Genomic DNA, 21,702 nt, shown 5'->3' with positions numbered 1-21,702 from the left:
TTCCATCACCATATATTCGATCCCCCTTACCCTCATCACCCACCCCCCACCCCCCGCCCCCGTTACCCTCTGGCAACCACTAAACTATTGTCTGTGTCCTTCTTCTTGCTTGTCTATTTCGAAGAGCCTTTGCATATACAATGGAAGATATTCTGTTGATGTTTCCCAAACTGTAGTTCCAGGATCAATTTGTTTAAACACCGGTGCCTGAGGCCCATCCCAGACCCACACTGTAGTGTGGGAACCTCTGTTTTTACCATTAATTCCTTCTTCCTGTGACTAGTTTCCTCTAGCTCTGCTCTTTGCAAACTGAGAACATGTGAATGCTATCTGCTTATGTGTTTGCCTGGCTTGTTTGTGAAACACATGTATGTGTTTATATAGAAAAACTGGATGCAGACACATTAAACACAAGCTCTGATACACACTAAAAACACATACAGAATTTAGAAAGATAAGATCATCATTTTCTTCAAATCCAGCATCTCCTAAACAAGAAAACATGTTACTATTCCATGACTAAACCATCTGCCTTCTTGATCCTTAAGCTTGTCCTTAAGCATTACCCACTAAAACGAATTCTGTAACACTGACTCTACCACAACACTTAGCTGTAGCATCAGCAGAACACACTCAGCCACCCCTAAATTTTTTGACAAGTTTATAGATCCATGTATTTAGTCCAAGTAGCAATTGTGTTCTGATAGACTGTAAAAGAAAAAATAAATAAATTCTTCTTCAATAAAATAATTATATATAAGAAGTTTAATATATTTGATGAATTTTAGGTTAGGATAGCGGGTCCACTAAAAGCAGATCATAAAGAAGGCTGATGAGATAACAGAAGTTTGTTTACGTTTAAAGACAATCTGAATACATTTAGATGTGAGGGGCTGACTCCATTCTTGGGTGGTGGAGAGAGCTAAGGGTTCAGATGCCCGGTGCTTGGGGGGTGAAGCCAGCAGTGAAGACGGGCACCCATGAACTAAGCTTCTTAACCCAACTCTTTCACATCGTACAGGGTAACCACCCAGCGGAGGCCAAGCCTCCAATCTTAGAAATATACTTTCAATATATTTGAAATATACTTTTCAATATATTTGCCTGACAGTAAGCTCTTTGTCCATGAAAGCACAGTATGGAGAAGATCCCTAAGGAAGCACCAGTGGACCCATTTCTTCCACTGCTGTGTGAACATCAGCCTCTTGCCACAGCCCACACAAAAGTACAGTCACAGCATTTACAAAGGAGGGTAGTGGTTTTCGGGACAGTTTGTGTGGTTATACAACAAGGTGTCACAATGCACCACACTACAAAGCCAATGCTAATTACAAATGCTTAACTTTCACCCAGGGCTTTGCTGGATGCATATTTCATCAGATAGGACATCCCTAATCCTGCTGGTGCCATTGCACCCAAACAAGATCTTCTTCTATGACAAACTCTGAAAGGACACAGTCAGTAGGTGAATGCCCCAGAGGACTCTAGCCCTGAGCACTCTGCCTTTTGCATCCTGCAGCAGCTCAATAATGGAATGAACCCCAACCTCAGAGCCAGGCATTTTGGGGGGGGCTACCCAGTGCTCATCAGATGCCTCAACTACTGTTCTTAGTTCTGCAGTCACAGGTCCATCCCCACAGCAATTCTCCACAAATGAACTCTGACTTCAATTGTATTCTGTGTAATGATTTAGGTCTTTTTTTTTTCCAGACAAATGTCCCCCCACCCACCCCTTTAAATCATCTGGTAAGATCTTCGTGCTTCTTGCTAAGAAAACAAATATATTAAGAGAGAAAATCACCACCTTTAAATTGCAAATCTTTATGGGATTTAGTTTTCTAAGGAAATGATCTGAATTTACAGCCTGTGGCTTCATCAGTGACCATGGGATTACTTGCTTTTCAGTTTTGGCTTTTGTTTTCATTGAAATGAGCAAACAAAGAGGTCAGCAGGCCCATGGACAACACCTCACAATACTCAGGATGGTATTGTGGTGCGAAGCAGAACAGGTTAAGCAGAGAAATAGCAATTTTTTTTTCGTGGGAGGGCTCAGAGGAAGGGGAGCCACGGGGCTCTCAGGCAACGATGCCTGGGCCGTTCGAGGTTCTCCCGCTCCAGCAGCGACACCTGCTCCCTGCCACCAGCAAGTCATAAACTGAGTCCTTCTCTTTGTCTGCACCAACAACCCGGGGCATCTCCTCTGCAAAGCCCAATGCTTAAGGGGTCTTACCCATCCCTCCAAAGCAGGCTGTGATTTTCTGAGCATACTGGCACAGGCTCCTGTCTGGGTAGGCTTCCTCTGAAAGGCCTGCTTCGTCCATCACTCTGCAAGCAGCTGCCTCTCTTCCCGGAATGCCACCCGCCCAAGACCTGCTCAAAAGGCAACAAGCAGCCAAGCCCCCTCTTCCATATCATCTCCATTAATAATTCAGATACTACATAAAATCTGCTGAGCTTTCAGGATTGAGAGCACCAAGGCACTCTGACGACTGAAGCATAATTAGTTTAACAGAGAGCAACGGTCTCACATTACACTCTGACAATACCCTCCATAGGCAAGATTTCCAAATGGCAATGGGAGTCACCCTTGGAATGCCTTCAAGGAAGCAGCCAGAGACGGAATCAGCTGGGGGAGGGTCACAGGTATCCCCCTGGCTCAGACCCCACACGTTAGACAAGGCTGCCCCACGAATCTGTTACATTGCATCAAGCACAGTTACTGACTACATATCACCCCCTACCCCTGTACCACCCCCCACTCCTGACTGCAGTCTCACCCAGCTGCCACACCTTCCCTGTGTCCTGAACACACCTCATACTCCCCAATCCGCATCCTTTCCAGGCATCTTTCTCTTTTCCTGAAATTCCTCAGGCTTCTCCCATCTGATCCCTCTGAAAATCCACCTGTGCTTTCAAATGACACTCAACTGTTATCTCCTCCCTCAAAGGTACCAGAATCACTCCCATTAGAATCAATTTCTTACTTCTTGTCCCCAGTGGCAGCTCTACTATGGCATTTACTATATCCTGCCTTGTAATGTGGTTACCTGGAGACTGTCTTATTTCCCCTGCTAGCTGGGAAGCTTTTAGAGAGCAGACTCTTGCCTTTGTCACCCTGTTTCCTTCACATAGGACTCTAACTATGCTAGGTGCTCAATGCTTTGTAAAGAGAATTTGACCATTTTCAATTTCACTCTGTGAACTGTGAGTACCCAATATTTGGACAAAAGTCTGATATCAAAGACAAAACATGCTTTCGTCACTAGTAACTGCTTTCATAGAAGAGGAAAATGTAAACATTCTATACCAGTGGGTCTGAGAATTAGTCCCACATATGCAGCTATAGGATGTAATTATCCACCTGCTGGTCAGAGCTGAGCTGCAAAGCACTGTGACAGGCACATGCCTGAGAGGGCCAAGCCAGCTGCGGCCATAGGAAGCTGTCCCAGTGGTTGGTCATTAAGGGACAGGCTGTCCTTGCTGGTGGGATAAATAGCTGAGTGTGGACCCGGAAACCCCAGTGTCAGCACTTCTCCCACCTCTGCTGACAGAGGTGCTCGCCCTGGAGCAGGTGCGTGCTGCCTGCCTGCTGCAGCCCCTTCCGCGGTCCCCTCCGGAGGAAAACTGCAGAGAGAAGCGTTTCCGGTGGACCAAGTTAAAGTGTTTATAATTCATCTATCTCAACACACCATAGCTCCGACTCACTCGGCCAAACCTCACGTTCACTGTCAATTTACTAGAAAATGTCAGACACCCAGAAGATCTATTTCCTGACTGTGCCACAATCCGGGCCTCTTGCTCACTAGTGTCTTTTCTTGAGGTCATCAATCTTTGGACTTAAAACTCTGACTTCAAAAAGATGAACTCCCTGTACTTGACAGTCGCAGGAAATATGTAACGTAGATAAGGAATATAATAGGAGCCCTGATTAAAATCAGCATCAGGCTTTTCTCCATCCTTTGGTTAAGAGAGTGATCTTCATTGAACAAACATTTACTGAGCGCCTGCAATGTGACAGGCCAGGTGTTAGCTGCCTTACTGATGAATAAGACAGGGGCCCTCCAAGAGCACGTGAATTAGCAGGCGACGCAGGCACACATACGCCTACCTGGAGTGCAACTGGCTAAATGCCTCCCCCGCGTATAGTTACAGCAATCAACGGTTGGTTCAGAGATTTTGGATATGGTTAGTGGTACCTCTTAATTTTCTGTCTCAATGAAAGAAAGTGTGTTTCGGAATGAGAAGTGGCTTGTGTTTCACATCTGACCTGGACAAGTTTATGTATTCCTGTTCTGTTCCCAACAACGACACTGTAGGGTGTGTGTCAATATCAACATGTTCCCCCCACCACACTCTCAGTGCCACGTCTGATATTATGAAAGGGCAGAAGAAGGAAAGACGGAGTCAGCCCAGTGCTGGTGGGATTATGGAGAATATGAGGTTCAATCTGGACCTTGAAGAAAAAAAAAAAAACTTACTATAAAAATAAGAGGGTTAGGGTAAGGCAGAAAAGAACAATCTAGACAGAGGATGCTCCAGAAGAAAACTGTATTCAGATCACACATAAGGATGGGAAGGGAGGTCAGGGAAGAGATAAGGTCTCAGAAGGAAGAACCTATCCATCCACATAGAACCAAACAACTCTGTTTAGAGAAATAACGTGGCACTACCTTTGAGCAAGCACAAAACATGCCTGCCTCCAAACCGTCTGCTCATTGCCATCCTTTCTTCAGTGTCAGAACCCTGGAAAACCCTGGGCCTGTACCCACAAATGCTTTGCACACTGATTCATTATGAACAGCCTCTCTCAGAGTTTGATTTCACCCAAGTCCTTTATAACCACACATTTGTTCATCATGGCAGCGGTCCTGTGAGATGAGATGGTGGTACACGCCATACGGAGCCCCCACATCTCAGACTGAGCAACGGACCTTGGAGAATACTGCTTCCTGCGAAACTAAACCCACAGTCAGAATTAGACATTTGAAGAGAATCTAAACTCCCCAAAGGCAAATCTAAGGCTTCAACATGAATAAAAGACGCCTTTCACTACTTTGAAGTTCGGGGCTGTAGAAGGTTTTAGAACACAGTATTTTAATGGGCTACAGATGGACAACTATTTTTTCTAACAAAGAATTTTCTCTGGTCTTTCCACAGTCTGGGCTGATCTCGTGACTTTTCTACTGCATCCTTTATCTAGAAAGGACAATTTACTGGATACAAAATTGGAAGTCTGACGTGAAAGACGCTTTCAGGCAGAATCATCGTCCATGCATCATTTTATCTTGCCAAAATAGGGTATAATTTATTGCAGTGTAGAAAGAAAATTCTAGATCATATATATATATATATATATATATATATATATATATATATATGGCTAATTTATATATATATATGTATATACATATTTACATTCTTTAACATTTAAAAATATGTGTATACGTTACAATGTACATAATATTAACATAGAGTAAGTGCCTTATTTATCAGTAAATAATATACATAAACATGCTTTTTTTTTTTTAACTGCTAGGGATGTACAATCAAGAGAGTTCAGAGATCAGGGATTATTCTATCAAAATAAACCATACGGAAACCAACAAGAACTCAACTAACCAGAGATAAGTACTAAATAATGGATGAAACCAAGGTTAAAAATAAAGAACAACAATGTGTTGGGTAAATGCTTGGGCTCTGGAATAAGAAAATGTCATTCAAGTCCTGGTTTTGCCCTCACTACTGGGCAACCTAGGTGAGTTCTTCATGTATTTAAACCTTCAATACCTTGTCTGTAAAATCAATATAGTGATAGTATCTCCATTAGGTATCTATCAAAGCCTTTAGTAGTTCCTAGCACATAGGAAGGATCTATAAATTTTAACTCAAAGGCTGCAAATTCAAATACTCACAGGACTAAAAATAGAAATTAAAACAATTGAGATAGTAGGTTGGTCCTGTGATACCTGTGAGTAGCAGGATAAGTGTGAAATACCTTCCCCACCTAAAGGAGGGGCCACTACTCAGATCCAGGCAATTATTGCTGTTTTGGAATGCAAGCCAAGTATTGCCAAGATGTTCAGGTGTTTATGTGAAACCTCCCAAGTTTCAAACATTTGCAACGAATTAAATAAAAAAAAGCTAACACCTCCCCATATCACCACCCCCACCGTCCACCACCAAATAAAAAGAAAACCTAAAAAAACATGTTCACAGACCTGCCATGGCTTGCGGACTACCAGTCTGGGACTTATGGGTTAGTTATTTCAAACCTGTGGTGGAAACCCCCCCCACCACCACCAAACAGTTGTGATTTATTGCAGGTACTGGAGGCAGTGGGGTGCAAGGTTTTTAGAAGCATTGGAAGGTTTCATGTAAAAGATTCATACCTTCTCTTTTGTCAAAGTGAATTTTAATTATGGCATCTTTGCCGTAAACCACTGAAAAAAAAAAAGGCCTGTATTCTCATACAACTGAGTGTGTACTAGGAGCACCTCCAGAGCAAATTTTACCACTTTCTTTCCTTTGCCACAAGTACAAGACCACGTCCATCCTCCATTGTATTATTTTGTTTATACCTACATTATATGATCTTTTATCTTGAATCACTAGTAGGATACTATTATACATATAACTCTGCAGTTTTTTTCCCCTTAATTTTGTCTCTTTCATGAAATTAAGGTATAATTTCCATACATTGAAAAGCACAGCTCTTAGGTTAACAATTTGACAAATGCATCCGCCCATGCAACCCACATCTCTATCAAGATATAGGACACTTCCATCACCTCGGAAAGTTCCCCTGTGTTCCTTTCCAGTCAATCCCCACCCCAACACCAGAGGCAACCACTGTTCTGATTTCTATCACCATTTTTGCACATTCTAGAACTTCATATAGATAGAAATATCGAGTATGTACCCTTTTGCCTGTAGCTTCTTTTGATCAGCATGTTTTTGAGATCCATCCATATTTCCCCACTAAGTTTTACCTCTTACATTTCCCCCAATGCAAAAATCATAGCTTCTCTGCAATATGCAGCAAATCATAACCTGGGTGTTATTACCTCATGGTAAACACTCATTTCATGAACTTTTGGAAATGAGAACAAATGTAATACCTACTTGTGGAGTACCAAAGCATACCCGTGTTGATATCATATCAGACTGTGCCAAATGAGAAGGGGCAGTGGTTGGGGGAGGGACTCCACTGGAAGAGTTATTCTCTGGAAATACTGACTCAAAAAGGGAAATAGAAATGGGGAAGTAGTCAATTATGCATCAGCATTGGGGAGGAGGAAAAAGGAGAGCGCCAAGCCGAGGCTGAGGTGGGAAGGGAGATGATAAGTTTGACAAACAAGGGCAAGTGGACTAAGACAAAGTTATTAGTAGCTAAGCAAAGCAAGATAGTTCTAAGACCTTTCCACAAGTACCGAGTACCCCACTGAGCCATCCCTTTCTTGCATGGATTCATACACCCAGTTGCAATGAGGATGGGCAGTGTTTATGGGAGGTGACTCCAATGGACAAATGGCCAGAATGAAAAGATATAGATGTTTACTATAAGGCGGAACTCTAATACAAGAGGTTTGCTTAGAACCCCAAAGATTAGTGCTTAAGTGACTAGAAATAAGTAAAGTCATGTAGTAATTAAACTCAATTACATACTTGAAGGACCTCAGAATCCATGAAGTGGATAGAAACAAAGTCAGACCAACTTGGCTGAGGAAGACGGGCCCAAGGAAGCATCACAGACCCAAGGTGAACTGACCAACCCCGATCCCTGCCTTCAACACACCCTCCCCTAAATACTGTCCCAAGAGACATAGGAAAGAAAATTATTTTGGTGGAAAGAAGTGATAATGAGCTAATTTCAGATGTAATAAGAAGTTGAAGATGTCATCAGAACATCACGGCATGGGGTCCAGCAGTCAACTGGAAATGCTGCTCTGGATTTCAGGGAAAACGTCAAAGTTGAAGATGGCCACTGAAGTATGGGCTGGAGGAAAGAAAACAAATCACAGGACCACAAATTTCTTGAAAGCAAATGTGGTCTCCCTCATTTCTGTGTCTGCTCCCAGAGAGGTGCTTCATTAACATTTATGAACATTGGACCTTAAAATGAATACTTCATATAGGTTATCTAGGAAAAAAACATTAAAATTTCCCATCTAGACTCAGTGTACTCCATCTGACCCTCCGCACATAAATGCTTGAACCTCTTAGCATTCTGCATTAACTAAATGGTCCAACTCAGCAGTACTTCCTAGCATTCTAATTAACGACACATACATTTTATTGATTGAAATTTCCAGTAACGCAGCATAACACTATTACTTACCCTGCCAAGAAAAGAAGCAGTTAAAAACAACAACAACAAATCACAGAGACTTCAATTCAACAAACAAAATTTGAAAATGTAGTAATTAAACTCACTGACAGGATATAGGTTTGCAGAGAACAGATTCAGAAAAATATTGAAGTCTAAAGAATATTACCCCTTCCACAACCTACTTCATAATTACCAGTGTGCACCCATCAGTGACAATGTGCCCAGAAAACTCTGAATGTGGTATGGACAGTGATCTGTACAAATGCAATTCAATCAGCATTTATCGAGCATTTCTTTGCACATAGCCGGGCAATCGGTATAAAACAGAAGAACAAAATGCTTTGCTTTTTATTTTCTGATGGAAACCAAAGTACTCTTTAAAGGCTTCCAATATAGGAGCTCTCAAGACAAAGTAAACAAAAATAGCCTGTACCAGGATGAAGTGGGTGGTGGATGTCTTCAACAGGACAGATGGATCCTTTGGAGCTCCGTGTGCGTGTGTGTGTATGTGTGTGGGGGGGTGTCCTTTTATTTATTTTTCAGGAGGAGAGAATAGCTTGGCACAATTAGTTTTTAAACTCACATTGGCATATGGAGAAACAGCGGGGGGTGGGGAAAGTGGGAGCGGGGAATGCATCCTCAAAATAGAGAACAGAGTAAATGGTAATGCCTGAAAATATAAAAGGATATGAGAAGAGCTTTTTTTAAGAATAAAAATTACAAATGGCTTTGAAAAAGTCATGTTAGAGTTGAAGACAAGGCAATTACATACTTGAAGGACCACAGAATCTGTGAAGCGGGTGGAAACAAAGTCAGATCAATTTAGGCTGAGGAACAACACAGGCCCAAGGAAACATCACACAAGGTGAACTGACTAACCCCCATCCCTGCCTTCAAACACTCCCTTCCTTCCCTAAATGCTGTCCCAGCTTCTCTTGTGTTTACTGCTCTATGGAGCCTTCTCTAACTCACAACCCTATGAATTTGCCCCTTTCTGAATTGCTACTTTATCCCCAAATTTTCAAACTTGATTTCTAATTGAGGGTCAAGTTATATCAAATATCTTTTTAGCTACAATTTCTTCCATTTCATTTTCTGATATTGAAGTAATATATTTCATTAAAGAAAAATTCGAGAAACACTGAAAACTATAAAGAAATGGAAATAACACAAGCCTACCATCCAGAAACCACTGTTAATTCTTCAGTATATTTTCTTTCAGTTTTTTTCCATGAAATCTTTTATGTAGTTTAGATCATATTACATATGCAATTTATAACTCTCGTTTATCAAAACTTTCACCTGTGCCATTCAAACCTATTGAATTAATTTTTAATATAAAATTTTTTATTGAAATATATCTTACATGCAGTAAAGTTCACAAATCTTGAGCACATGGCACAGTGAATTTTTACATGTGTACAACCAGTGACCACCTCCCAGATCAAGATCTAGAACACTTTAAAAAAAAAAATTTTTTTTATTGGGGAATATTGGGGAACAGTGTGTTTCTCCAGGGCCTATCAGTTCCAAGTTGTTGTCCTTCAGTCTAGTTGTGGAGGGCGCAGCTCAGCTCCAAGTCCAGTGGCCATTTTCAATCTTTAGTTGCAGGGGGGGCAGCCCACCATCCCATGCGAGAATTGAACCGGCAACCCTGTTGTTGAGAGCTCGCATTCTAACCAACTGAGCCATCTGGCTGCCCCTCCTGAAACTCAGCGGCAGCTCATTGTCTTCAATCCGGTTGTGGAGGGCGCAGCTCACTGGGTCACGTGGGAATCGAACCGGCAACCCTGTTGTTCAGAGCTCGCGCTCTAACCAACTGAGTCATCTAGCCGTTCCAAGATCTAGAACATTCTTAACACCCCAGAGGTTCCTTTGTACCCAGTCAATACTGCATAACCCTCCCTCTAGGCAACCCCTATTCTGACTGAGCAGAGTGGATCAGTTTTGTCTTTTGAACCTCAAGACAATTCATACAGTATGTGCTCGTCCATGTTTGGTTCTTTTCAGTCAGCATGTTCAATTCACCCATGTTATTGTATCAGTAGTGTTTCTGTTGTTTGTTTTTGGTTTTATTTTTTCGGGGGGCATAATATTCCATTGAAAGACTATACCACAACTAATTTATCCATTCTCCTGTTTGGGGACATTGGAGTTTTTCCAATCTGGGCTATTATGAATAAATCTGCTATTATTGTACAAGTCCATTAGCAGACATACACACTCCCTTTTTTTGATCATATTTCTTACTGAGGTAGAGTAGATGTATGTTAACTTCTGAAGTTACTGCCAAACATTTTTCCAAAGTGATTAGTTTACTTTATATCCCCACTAGCGACGTAGGAGAATTCCAGTTGTTCCACAATCTCATCAATACTTAGTATTATCAGTCCTTTTAATTTTAGCCATTCCAATAGATAATAATGGTGTCTCATTGGGGTTTTAACTTGCATTTTGATTATGACCAATGATGGTGAGACAATTTTTACATGCTTATTGGTGATTTGGGATATTCTCTTTTGTGAAGTGATATCCTCATTGTTTCTCAGAGAGAGGTATGGATTTGTGAAGTATGGATTCCTAATTTTAATAAAATTCAATGTAACAACAACTTTTTTTTTTTTTTTTACAGCAAGTGCTTCTTTTGGTTCTTTTGGGAAAATCTTTGTTTCATTTATGGTTATGAAGATATTCTCCTATATTTTTTCCAGAATCTTGATTGCTTTCACTTTTATGTTCCATCTCAAATTAATTTTTGTAAATGGTTTGAGATAGAGATCCAGGTTCATTCCCCCTACATCCCCACCCCACCCCCCACATGGATAGCCAATGGCTCCAGCACCATTTAATGAAAAGTCCATCCTTTCTGCATTGAATTGCAGTGGCACTTTTGTTGTAAGTCAAATGACAATATGTGTGTGGGACTATTTCTATACTCTATTGTCTTTCGTTTCCCTATTTTTCAAAAATTTTTCCATCAACACCACACTGCCATTCAGATTTACTTGCAATCATTTTTTTTTCCCCTTCTTCCGCCCTTCCCACCCACACTCTGGTTCAAGCCGTTGTTTCTCAGTCTAGCTGTGGAGGACACAGCTCCCTGGCCCATGCTGGTGTTATGAGCCTTGCGCTCCCCCGGCTGAGGCAGTTGGTCACTGGTGATCGGTTGGCAGCTCACAGCAGCCCACAGCAGCCCATGCCAATCTCCGGCTGCTCACAGCAGCCCAGCTCCAGGGAGAGCTGTTGTGCACAATCTTAGCTGTAAGGGCGGAGCTCACTGGCCCATGTGGGAATCAAATTGGCGACCTCGACATTAGGAGCATGCGCTCCAATCACCTGAGCCACCGGGCCAACCCTGCAATCATGTTTTTAATTAAAAAATCTTTACCATATTATTTGTACATCAATCCTTCAATATTTAGACTTTAGACAATATAATCCAAAATTCTTACCGCAGCACGCACTGACAAGCATCCCTGCCTTATTCCTTGAAGCCTTCATCCTCACTCATTATGCTGTAATCATGGTGGCCTCCTTTCAGCTCCTTGAATGTGCTGAACTTGGGTCCCATGTCAGGGACCTCATACACACTCTTTCCTCTGCCAGGCAGTCTGTATGGCTCCCCCCTCACTGCCATGTTCATTCCTATTTATCAAATAGGCGCCAGCCTAAAGGTCACCTCCTCTATGAGGCTTTCTAGCCTCAATGAAATTCTCTTAGTACACTGTATACTTCCTCACGACACCAAAGTTATGATTATACAACTATCTGTATAACATCTGTCCTTCCCCAAACCTGTAAGGAGCACCCTAAGAGCAGGGACCATATCCACTGTTTCCCCAGTTACCTAGCCACTATGGCCTATAGGAGGTGTTTAAAAATTACTTATTGGATTCCTTTTTATTTTCATTAAAGATTAAATTCCTAGAGTGGTTTCTAAAAATGTGTTACAAAAGGCATTACAAGCAAAAAATTCAGGCAAATGTATTGAGAAGAAAACAATTAAAAAGGTAAAGCAGATGAGCTGGTTAGCAAACCATGGCCTGATGGGGGACCTTCTGTATATACCTTTGGTCTCAGTCCTTAAGAATAAGTTGAGTAGTTGGTATTTCAAACGTACATTTTAACTATAAAAATCTTCTCATTGTGTTGGCTACTTTGTGTCAAGGTTGCCAAGAGGCAGTAAGAGGAAAAACTTTGCAATTAGACTTGGATTCAAGGTCTGAATCTGCCCCGATATTGGGCAAGACCCTTCTGCAAGCTACAGTTTTCTCCTTTGTAAAATGGGTAATAGTGTCTCCTTCCCAGAGGTGTTGAGACCATTGAAGAAGATAATCTAAAATAATCTGGCATGTAAAGACTTGGTATATGCACATGCCACAGAATCAGCACTCAAAAAATTGTAGCTTTCTTAATTATTGTTATTTTTAATGTTACTGTGGAAGTGAAAAAGGGAGAAAAACAACAAACTGTTAAAACCTTCAAACTCAGAAATTGATATGAATGCTCTGAGAGCCGCACAGAGACTGCAAGTAAACTGTTCTTTTCCATGAAGAGACAGAACATCAGCAAGTTTATTGGAAGGCTGGAGCTTAGGCAGTTTCTTGGCAGATCCCTCACTTGATTCTTCTTGGCTTACTCCCTCCCGGGGGCTCTCTGGCTATGTGAACACACAGTTCTTTCCATGGCTCTCACATGATGGTGGCAAGTCCTCTTTATCTGCTTGGTGATAACTAGATGTTCCCTGTGTCCCAGATGTACACAGGTAACCACAGTCACGGAAGAGCTGTCATCATTGGTAAATGGTCCCCTGTTGGTGACTCCCAGGCTGAAACCTACGCTGTAATAAAATCATCCTATGAGACGGCCACTATTCTTCGCATTTATTTGCATACATTAATGCCTGGCATGCTTACAACTACTTTATGCATTAGATAAATGTTTTCATTTCCTGGAACTGCCTTAACAAAGGACCACAAATTGGGTTGCTTAAACAACAGAAATGTATTGCCTCACAGTTGCGGAGGCTGGAAGTCTGAGGTCAAGGTGACAGCAGGGTTGGTTCCTTCTGAGAGCTGAGAGGGAATATCTGTTTCAGACCTCTCTCCTCACCTCTGGTAGTGTCAAGTGTTCCTTGGCTTGTGTAGCTGGTTCTCTCCCTGAGTGTTCACATCATTTCCCCTCTGTGTGTCTGTCTCTGTGTCCAAACTTCCCGTTTTCCACCATTCATGTTGAATTAGGGTCCGCGTTAATGAGCTCGTCTTAACTTGGTCACCAGCAAGGACCCAACATCCAGATACGGTGACATTCACAGGACTGAGGGTTAGGACCACAGCATCTTTTGCAGGCACACAACTCAACACATAACAGTAAGAAAGGAAATGAACTGAAATAGAGGGAGGAGAACTTCCCAAGGAAAGAAGAAAACATATGGTACATCACAAATGAAAAGAAAATGTAAGGTAATCAGGGAGAGTGGATTTATGTGATGATGTTACCTGGGAAATGGCGTTTGTCCATGAAACTCAGGGGATTTCAAATTATTGTGTTTGTAACACCTCCCAAGAATTCCTTTTAATTTTATTGCTAATCTCAGGTATAGTGACTAGGAATGGAGAATTCTAAGTCCTTTCATGGTGCAGTTTTGTTCTAATTATATGTACGTAAAATCAGGAGGGAGTTTAGTTACCTTGGGGAAAATCCTCTTCCTTCCAAGCACACTGGTTCCCTCCCTCTGGGACCCCTGGCACACTGACACACTGTGGTCTGTTGGCTACAGTGGCTGCTGGCCCCTGCGCGCCGCAAAGAGAAGCATAGCTGTCTTTTTCCTGTTGTATCCCCAGGTCCTGGCACAGTGACTGGTGCAAAGCAGGAGCTCGGTAAAGAATAGTAAAATGAGGGAAATAAAACAATACCCCCTTTTTTTGTGTGTATTTTGACATCTCCACCAGGAGAGAAAAACAAAGAAAAAAACCCTGAGAAAAATACGAAGCTTTAAGAAACTTTTGATAGCGTTGAGACTCTTATCCAAGGGACATTCCTCCTTTCCTGCTTTCCTAAAGCTACACGCTAAATTCTTCAGTATCTGGATTAAATCAGCAGAAATCTGTGGACGGGCAGGTTCCTGATGACATGCTGACTGTAATTACCAGGTAGGAAAGATTTTGAGCAAAACAATGCTTTGTTTTCCAACAGTATTTTGAGTTTCTTTCTGTTTTCAAATTTGGGGGAAAACATGAAGATCGCGACATAAAATCTAAGTGAAATACAACTGAGGTGGAAAAATACCCACTTGAATCCTGCATGTTGTTTCTTATTCATTAAAAATAAATCATCCCGACTGATCCCTTTAGTTCCTTTACACAAATCCAGGTCACGTCAGATAAATAAAAATTTTTAAGTGGCAGAAAAGCAAATCATTTTGATTAGGTATTTCTTTCATTATATTTCCAAGCCTTTTTTCCCTCATTCCCCAGCTAAGCAAAAACATTCACATTCTTAGTAAATATGTTTCAAACAGGCTTTTCACAAGCAGAAATAATCTGTAGCAAGTACTACTTTTGAAGAGCGATGAGTTTTCATTCTTACTGAACCAAGTTAATCTGTTGGAAAATTTATCTATTAAGTGATCATACAGTTTTTTTTCTGATTTCATCTCTAAAACATATCTTGGTAAGCTAATTTTCCTTGCCTTTGAAACCAGTGTTCCTTTTTCAAAAAGTCTTCCACAGCTGACTCTTTTTCATTTCTTTCAATAGTTTAGGCCAGTGGTCTATAAACTAATGCCTGCTGTCTGGTTTTATAAATAAGTTTTAATGGAACACAGTCATATCCATTCAATTATGTATTATCTATGGCTGCTTTTGTGCGACAATCACAGTTGAATAGCTGCAACAGATACCATTTGGTTCACAAAAGCTCAAATATTTACTATCTTGTTCTTTATAGAAAGAAAGCTTGCTTTAGGCTAGTCACACAAAGTATTCAAATCTTCTATTTTGTAGTTTTTTCCTCTATAAGCTTTGTATTCATTGGTTTCATCTGTAGATCGCTTCCTCAAATATGATTACTGGGGTCCCTGAGGGTCAGAATTGTCTTTTAGTTTTTTAATCAAAAATGAAAAATGTCAGGTTGACGGGACATAAGACTTTTATTTCAGTGAATTTCAATCATCGTTCATTCATGCTGATGCTACTCCCACGGCATAGAAGCTATGGCAGATTGCATCGGTGGCCCTAACTTATCACCCACCCGTCCTTGTACCTGAGCCCTTGGCCCTGTGACCTTACAACACCCTCCCACTTTGAGACTGGGCTTGATCATGTGATTTTCTTGGGTCTATACACGAAGCAGGAAGTGACAGTGTGGTAGTTCTGAGTTTAGGCCTCGAGAGAGCAGGCGTATTTCTGCTTGTTCTCTTGTCCTTCTGCTTCATTTCACCGTGATGAGGACATGGCTGGGACACCCTGATGGTCCCAAGAGGAGGATGAGAGATGTGGGGAACAGAGTGATCCCCAAACATGAATGAGTAAGCCCATCAAATGGCCCATCAATTCAGCCTAAAGCAGCCGACCTCCAGAAAACCCTGCAGAATGCATGAAAAATGATTTTTGTTTTAAGCTTCAGAACTTTGAAATGGTTCATGAAGCAGCAATACCTAGTTCATACAAGAGTATCTTGTCTGGAAATACCACTAATATGTTTCCTTGGAATATAAAAGGGGACAATAAAAAGTTGCAACATATTTTTAGTGACATAGTTTTTATGGGACTATACCCTTAAAGGTAATGTACATAAATGTCCTCTGTCAGCCAAATATGAGAAGAAATCAAGTGATCAGTAAGAATTTAGTGAGTACCCACCATGTGCTCATAACTGAGCTCTCTGAAAGATAAAAATCATAGCTTCTACTACCAGTGAATTTATTATTCTATTGTAGGAGACGAAATAAAACGGGAGATAGAGTATAAGACAGTAACTGAGTGCCAAAACCTACAGAAACTTTGAGCTTCTGGTGAAACATGGTGCTGTGAACATGTGTTTATCTCTGTGCCTTCACAAAACCTCAAGCAGAGCAAGAGATGTCAACACAGTTTTGGAAGCTAGAAAGTGAATGAATGACAAACGCAAAGAAGAAAAAGCTTAACCTTAAACTGAAGGGAAGATGTCAACCTGTGGGACACAGGGAAAGGCCAGATGGAGGAGGTACCAGGTGCTGCTGAAGTGAGGGACAAAGGATGAGATGGTGAACAGGAAGACGGGAAAGAGGGAAGCCTCCACTTCCCCGCCCTTTCTTCTCCCTGCCAGGAGACTAACCCTCACCGACCATCACCAGCTGAAGGTGACATGAGGTGCTGCACCAACCTGGAGGATCTCTAGTCCCTCTCCCTGGATGTGGACATGGCCTCCTCTACGAAAGAGGAGGCCACCTCTTTCAACTCGTTTTAGCTGTTTATTCTGATACTAAACTCCATCTCTCTAAATAAGATGCCTACATGGCCATCTCTTGATATATTTTTAAAATCTCATTATAGACATAATCTATTGACTTATGACAAAGAAAGCTTAGGCTGTAACTCTTCAACATTCTTCACAATAGATAATCTCTAAAATGCAAAGTCTAGAAATGGCACGCTACACCTTTAAAAATCATGTGTCATGTATCAGAAGAAACCATTGAAATAAATGAAAAAGAGCTGCACTAAAAACAGGGAGAGAGGGGTCAAGGGACTGCCTATTATCTAACGGAGCCTTACAATAACATTTGACTTTTTCATTTAATAAAGTCACCTATGTGTCAGGCACGGTACTAGAATGATGTTGACATACAGTGATGAACGGTTAGATAGTTTCTTCCTTCATGGCACCTACACTCTGGTGGATGGTTAAGCCAGGAAAAGGGAATTATCAGTGATCTCAAGCAATTGAATCATTTTTATGTGACTATTCATTCCGTACTCATTGCTCCTCTACAATTCTAGGGCAGGAGTCAGCAAACTATGGTCCACAGAACATTTCTGTCTTACTCCAAGCTAAGGGTGGTCGTGATTGATTGATTTATTCATTGATTTCCTTCTTTCCTTTTTATTTTTATTTTTTTTCTTTAAATTAAAGTTTATTGGGGAGACAATTGTTAGTAAAGTTACATAGATTTCAGGTGTACAAATCTGTAATACATCATCTCTATCTCACATTGTGTGTTCACCACCCAGAGTCAGTTCTCTTTCTATCACCATATATTAGACCCCGTTTACCCTTTTATAGAGCCCCCCTCACCCTCTGGTAACCCCTAAACTATTGTCTATGTCTATGAGTTTTTGTTCTTTCAGTTGTTTGTCTTGTTCTTTTGTTGTTTTCGGTTTATATACCACATATCAGCGAAATCATATGGTTCTCTGCTTTTTCTGTCTGACTTGTTTCGCTCAGCATTACTCTCTCAAGATCCATCCATGTTGTCACAAATGGTCCTATTTCATTTTTTCCTTCCTTTTTAAAGGATTGGAGAGAAAGTGGGGGGAGGGAGGAAAGAAGAAAGGGAGAAACAGGAGTAGTAATGACATGGGTCTCATATTCAGTAAAACCTAAAATTTTACCCTTGGCTCTTTATAGAAAAAGTTTGTTGACTCTTGTTTTAGGGGATTACCAGACCTCTCTCGAGTACTTTTAATTATCTCTTCCAAACAGGTCAAGTCATAAATATTTTAAACCTTTAATTGATTGCAAGTTTATTCAGCCATAAAAAATAAAAAGGTAGAAAGTCTCACTTAGAAAAGCCACATTCTGTCACAGAAATGCCACAATTTCAGCCATCATAGAAGTCAGGCCAGGAAAACTCTGGACTCCTTGACTCTCATTCCTTTGTCTCCCATTCATGGGAGAAGACACTATTTGACCTTTAAAACTAGGAACATGCATTACACTGATGAAAATAAAATGAATACATGAAACCAAGAGTAATTACCCCCAAGTTTGGATGGTGGTCCAGGGAAGCTTTCTGCCTTTCATAAGCTGTTTGAAATTTTTACAACCAAAGTTTATTCTTCTATGATTTGTATAATTAAAAATAAATAAAACACACACATTAAAAAAAAAAAAAAAAGCAAACTAGAACCAAGGCCTTGGATTCCAAAGCACTATGCAACAATATAACTAATTTGGAAGCATCTGGATTTCTCAGGTGGAACTATAATTGCTAATTATATAACCTGTTCATTACTACGTGCGAGGCACTGTGCCATGGGGTTTACAGACACCCTCATTTAATCTTCACAATCTTATTAAGCAGGTATTACTATTAGCTCCATTTTATAGATGTGGAAACTGAGGCTTGGAGAAACTAAGGCACTTGCTCAACATTCCACAGCTGGTAGGTATCCAAGCCTAGAGATGAACGAAACCTCTCAAGAGCTTATTTAACATTGTGTCCAAAAGGAACACACTTTCCTTCTTCAAGTCCATAATTATACATTTATATTAGAAAACAGAACTTGGAAGTTCACCAAATAGTCATTTTAGCAAGGGGAAAATAAATCCCCAATCCCTGGTGTCTCTGGCAATGAGGAAGGAGCAGAGATGGTACCTGAGGCCCAGAGGCACCTTGCCCCCATGTTGGAGCCGTGGTGAGAAGTGACCTGTGGTCAGATTGTGCCCCTGGAAGCCTGTGGGGTCATTTATAGCCCAAGGCACCCCCAGGCCTTCCCTAGCCAGCATCCCAACCCCCACAGGTGACTACATCCTCTTACACCTTATATTCCAATACTTCCATTCTTCACCCTGCCCAGGAACTTACTAATTTCTCGTGTTGGTTAGTTGCCTAGCACATCTTTGGCACACATGCCGGTGATCCTCCCAAGACTATAGATTCTAAATGACAGAGATTTATTCTGAATAGTATCTAGCTCAGTGCCTGCCGCCTACTGAAAAGATACTTAGGCAATTAATGATAACAAACAGAACGTTAATGAGCTGCTCCAATGCCAAATCCAGGGAGGGCTCTGACACATGAGCACACCCTCCCTGAGGAAGCTCCCAATTAGAGACAGACTATTACCGTGAGACTGCCCGTAAAGTTAAACAAATAAATATGTAAGTAAATAAATAAAGCCATGGGTGAGGCCAAGAGCCTCAAAAGTAAATGGCTAATTAAATTCATGAAGCTGTATGTGCCCCTGAGTGTTCATAGAGCTAGAAACATCTTACATATGAAAAAAACGGGAGCACAGACAATTTAAACCATTTGAAAATAGTCCATAGAGATGTGTTTCCCACAAAATAATACCACTATGCAAACATGGCAGCCTTTTCCCAAGAGCACTGTGTATCCCTCTTCACCTTCTAACTCTCTAAATCACTTCAATTCACACGTCAGCATGAGGTATGGTTCCCATCCCATTATAAAGGAGAGTAACACCAAGCCTGGGGAGTTTCTGTTCTGTTAAGATCTTCAAGGTCCCCTGGTGTGGTCACAAGCCTGGGAAGCCTGTGAACATGGACCCTGGGGGAGGGGAGAAGCAAACTGGCACTCTCAAGGCCCATGCTATCCTTAACTGTTTTCTGCAAACCCAAAGTTCAGTGCTCCTGGGGTCTGCTCCCACTGCTTGGGCATGTCCCTGGAAATGTCATGTTCTAATTGACCCACTGGTCTCTGACCTTAGCAGAGCTCATTTGCAGTGGCAGCTGTGCTTGCCTGTTAAAGCAGAAAACCCTGCCCAGCATTCTGTCCTCTCACAGGAAACCTAAAAGGAGTGTTCATCATTAGCATGTTGCATTTTTTCTTTTTTGGAAATGAATGGTTTTTAGAGAGAAGTCTTGCTAAATTCCAATATTCTGAATTAATATTCTAAGTATCACTCCAACCTTTAAAGTATATTAACGATGGAGAAGTACATCTCAGCAGTTAGATTTCAATATAAAGGACTAGAAGGCTGGATATCTCAGATGCCTAAGTTACTATTAATTGTATGTAAGCATTAGCTCTCAGTACACCCTTTAGAGCAGATGCGCGTATATCCTTATATCAAAGTCTTATATCAACAGTCACCTAACTAGCTAATGTCCTCAAGGTGTGCCAGGAGATAAAGGACAGGAGGATGGACTCTTATTAACGAGGGATACAGGAGCCAGTGAAAGCATTCTTGTTTTAAAGCATCATGGACTCAGCTACAAGAATCAGAGACCAATTTAAACACTGTCAAACTTATTCATTATACATCCTTTCAAAATATCCTTCTATTAAAAAAAAGTAATTAAACTATATTGTCAATATTCCCCATGGAAAGTACTTTTAAAACAATGCAGAGTAAACCCCTTATGTTTCAAACATAAGGTGTTCCTATTTTAAAACCTCAGTGTAATTTGCCAAATTCCAATTTAATTACGACGGAGAGTCAAGTCAACTGTTGGGTGTTCCAGGTATGCATTTTCTGTGGTTCCAGCTGGCTGCATGTGGAAAGATTCCAAACACCTTAAAAATACTCCATGGAGTCGAAAGGAGGATAGTAGCAAAAAACGGAGAAATGAAATTCCTTGTGTTTCCACTTGGCTCACTTAAAAAAATAAATAAATAAAAAAAAAAAAATATATATATATATATATAACCTGATACACGACTTACTCTGTTTACTTATAATCTCTCTGTCATGTAAGATTTCCCCAAACCTTCCCTATCTTTCCAGGACATCAAAATTAAAATCTACTCTATTTACAGTGTAAGGAAAACAGGATTTCAAATTTATTCAAGTAAAGACATACAGGCATCTTTAGATATTTTGATTTTATCTCTAAAACCCCTTTCAGTTAGGAAAAGCCATCAAATCATAGTTTCCAACTGTAAATATCAGTAACACATTAATACTAATTAATACGCAGAGCGCTATCATTACAATTCAGTCTATCTTCCAGGAGAGCCCCGAGAGTGTCCAAAAACGTAGAGGCTTTTTGTCAACATCAGGTGATGTTACACTTCAGAAAGAACAGGGGAGGAAGAAGGCGGGGCAGAGTTCTTGGCTTATTGCCCACACGGGGGCCATGGTCAGCTTTAAATTTTATTATCCTGACGTTTGTCAACTTTTGTCTTCCCAGTGAATGACCGAGGCAGATCAATAAATACAAAAGCACATTTCCAGATTTTTCAATCAGCATTGCCTTTCAAAATAATGTTCCTTTACAGGAGAAAATGTTACGGCCCAAGAAGCCACCATGAATTATTCATCAGTTACTGAGTGTGCCAAGCTCCAATTCCTTTGTACCTCTCCGCAAGTGTGAACATGTGAAGTGTAGCGTACCTAGGCTCCCAGTTCTACCTGTCCTGGGTAGGAAAGCAAACCTGAGCTCACTGCAGGCCCTGGTAAACTGAGAAGAACAGGCGCTCGGAA

The 21,702-nt window shown here is 41.0% G+C and overlaps 1 protein-coding gene across 17 annotated transcripts in view; it reads right to left on the bottom strand.

The window, feature by feature from the left end:
• Positions 1–21,702, bottom strand: part of ABLIM1 (actin binding LIM protein 1) — a 290,923-nt gene that overhangs the window by 173,782 nt on the left and 95,439 nt on the right. The window lies entirely within an intron of this gene.

The sequence above is a fragment of the Rhinolophus sinicus genome, chromosome 15, assembly GCF_057876585.1.
Source record: "Rhinolophus sinicus isolate RSI-liver-muscle chromosome 15, RSI-T2T, whole genome shotgun sequence".
Classification (NCBI taxonomy): Eukaryota; Metazoa; Chordata; class Mammalia; order Chiroptera; family Rhinolophidae; genus Rhinolophus; species Rhinolophus sinicus.
The sequence above is the reverse complement of the archived record's forward strand: the minus strand, read 5'-3'. Positions and strand labels throughout refer to the sequence as shown.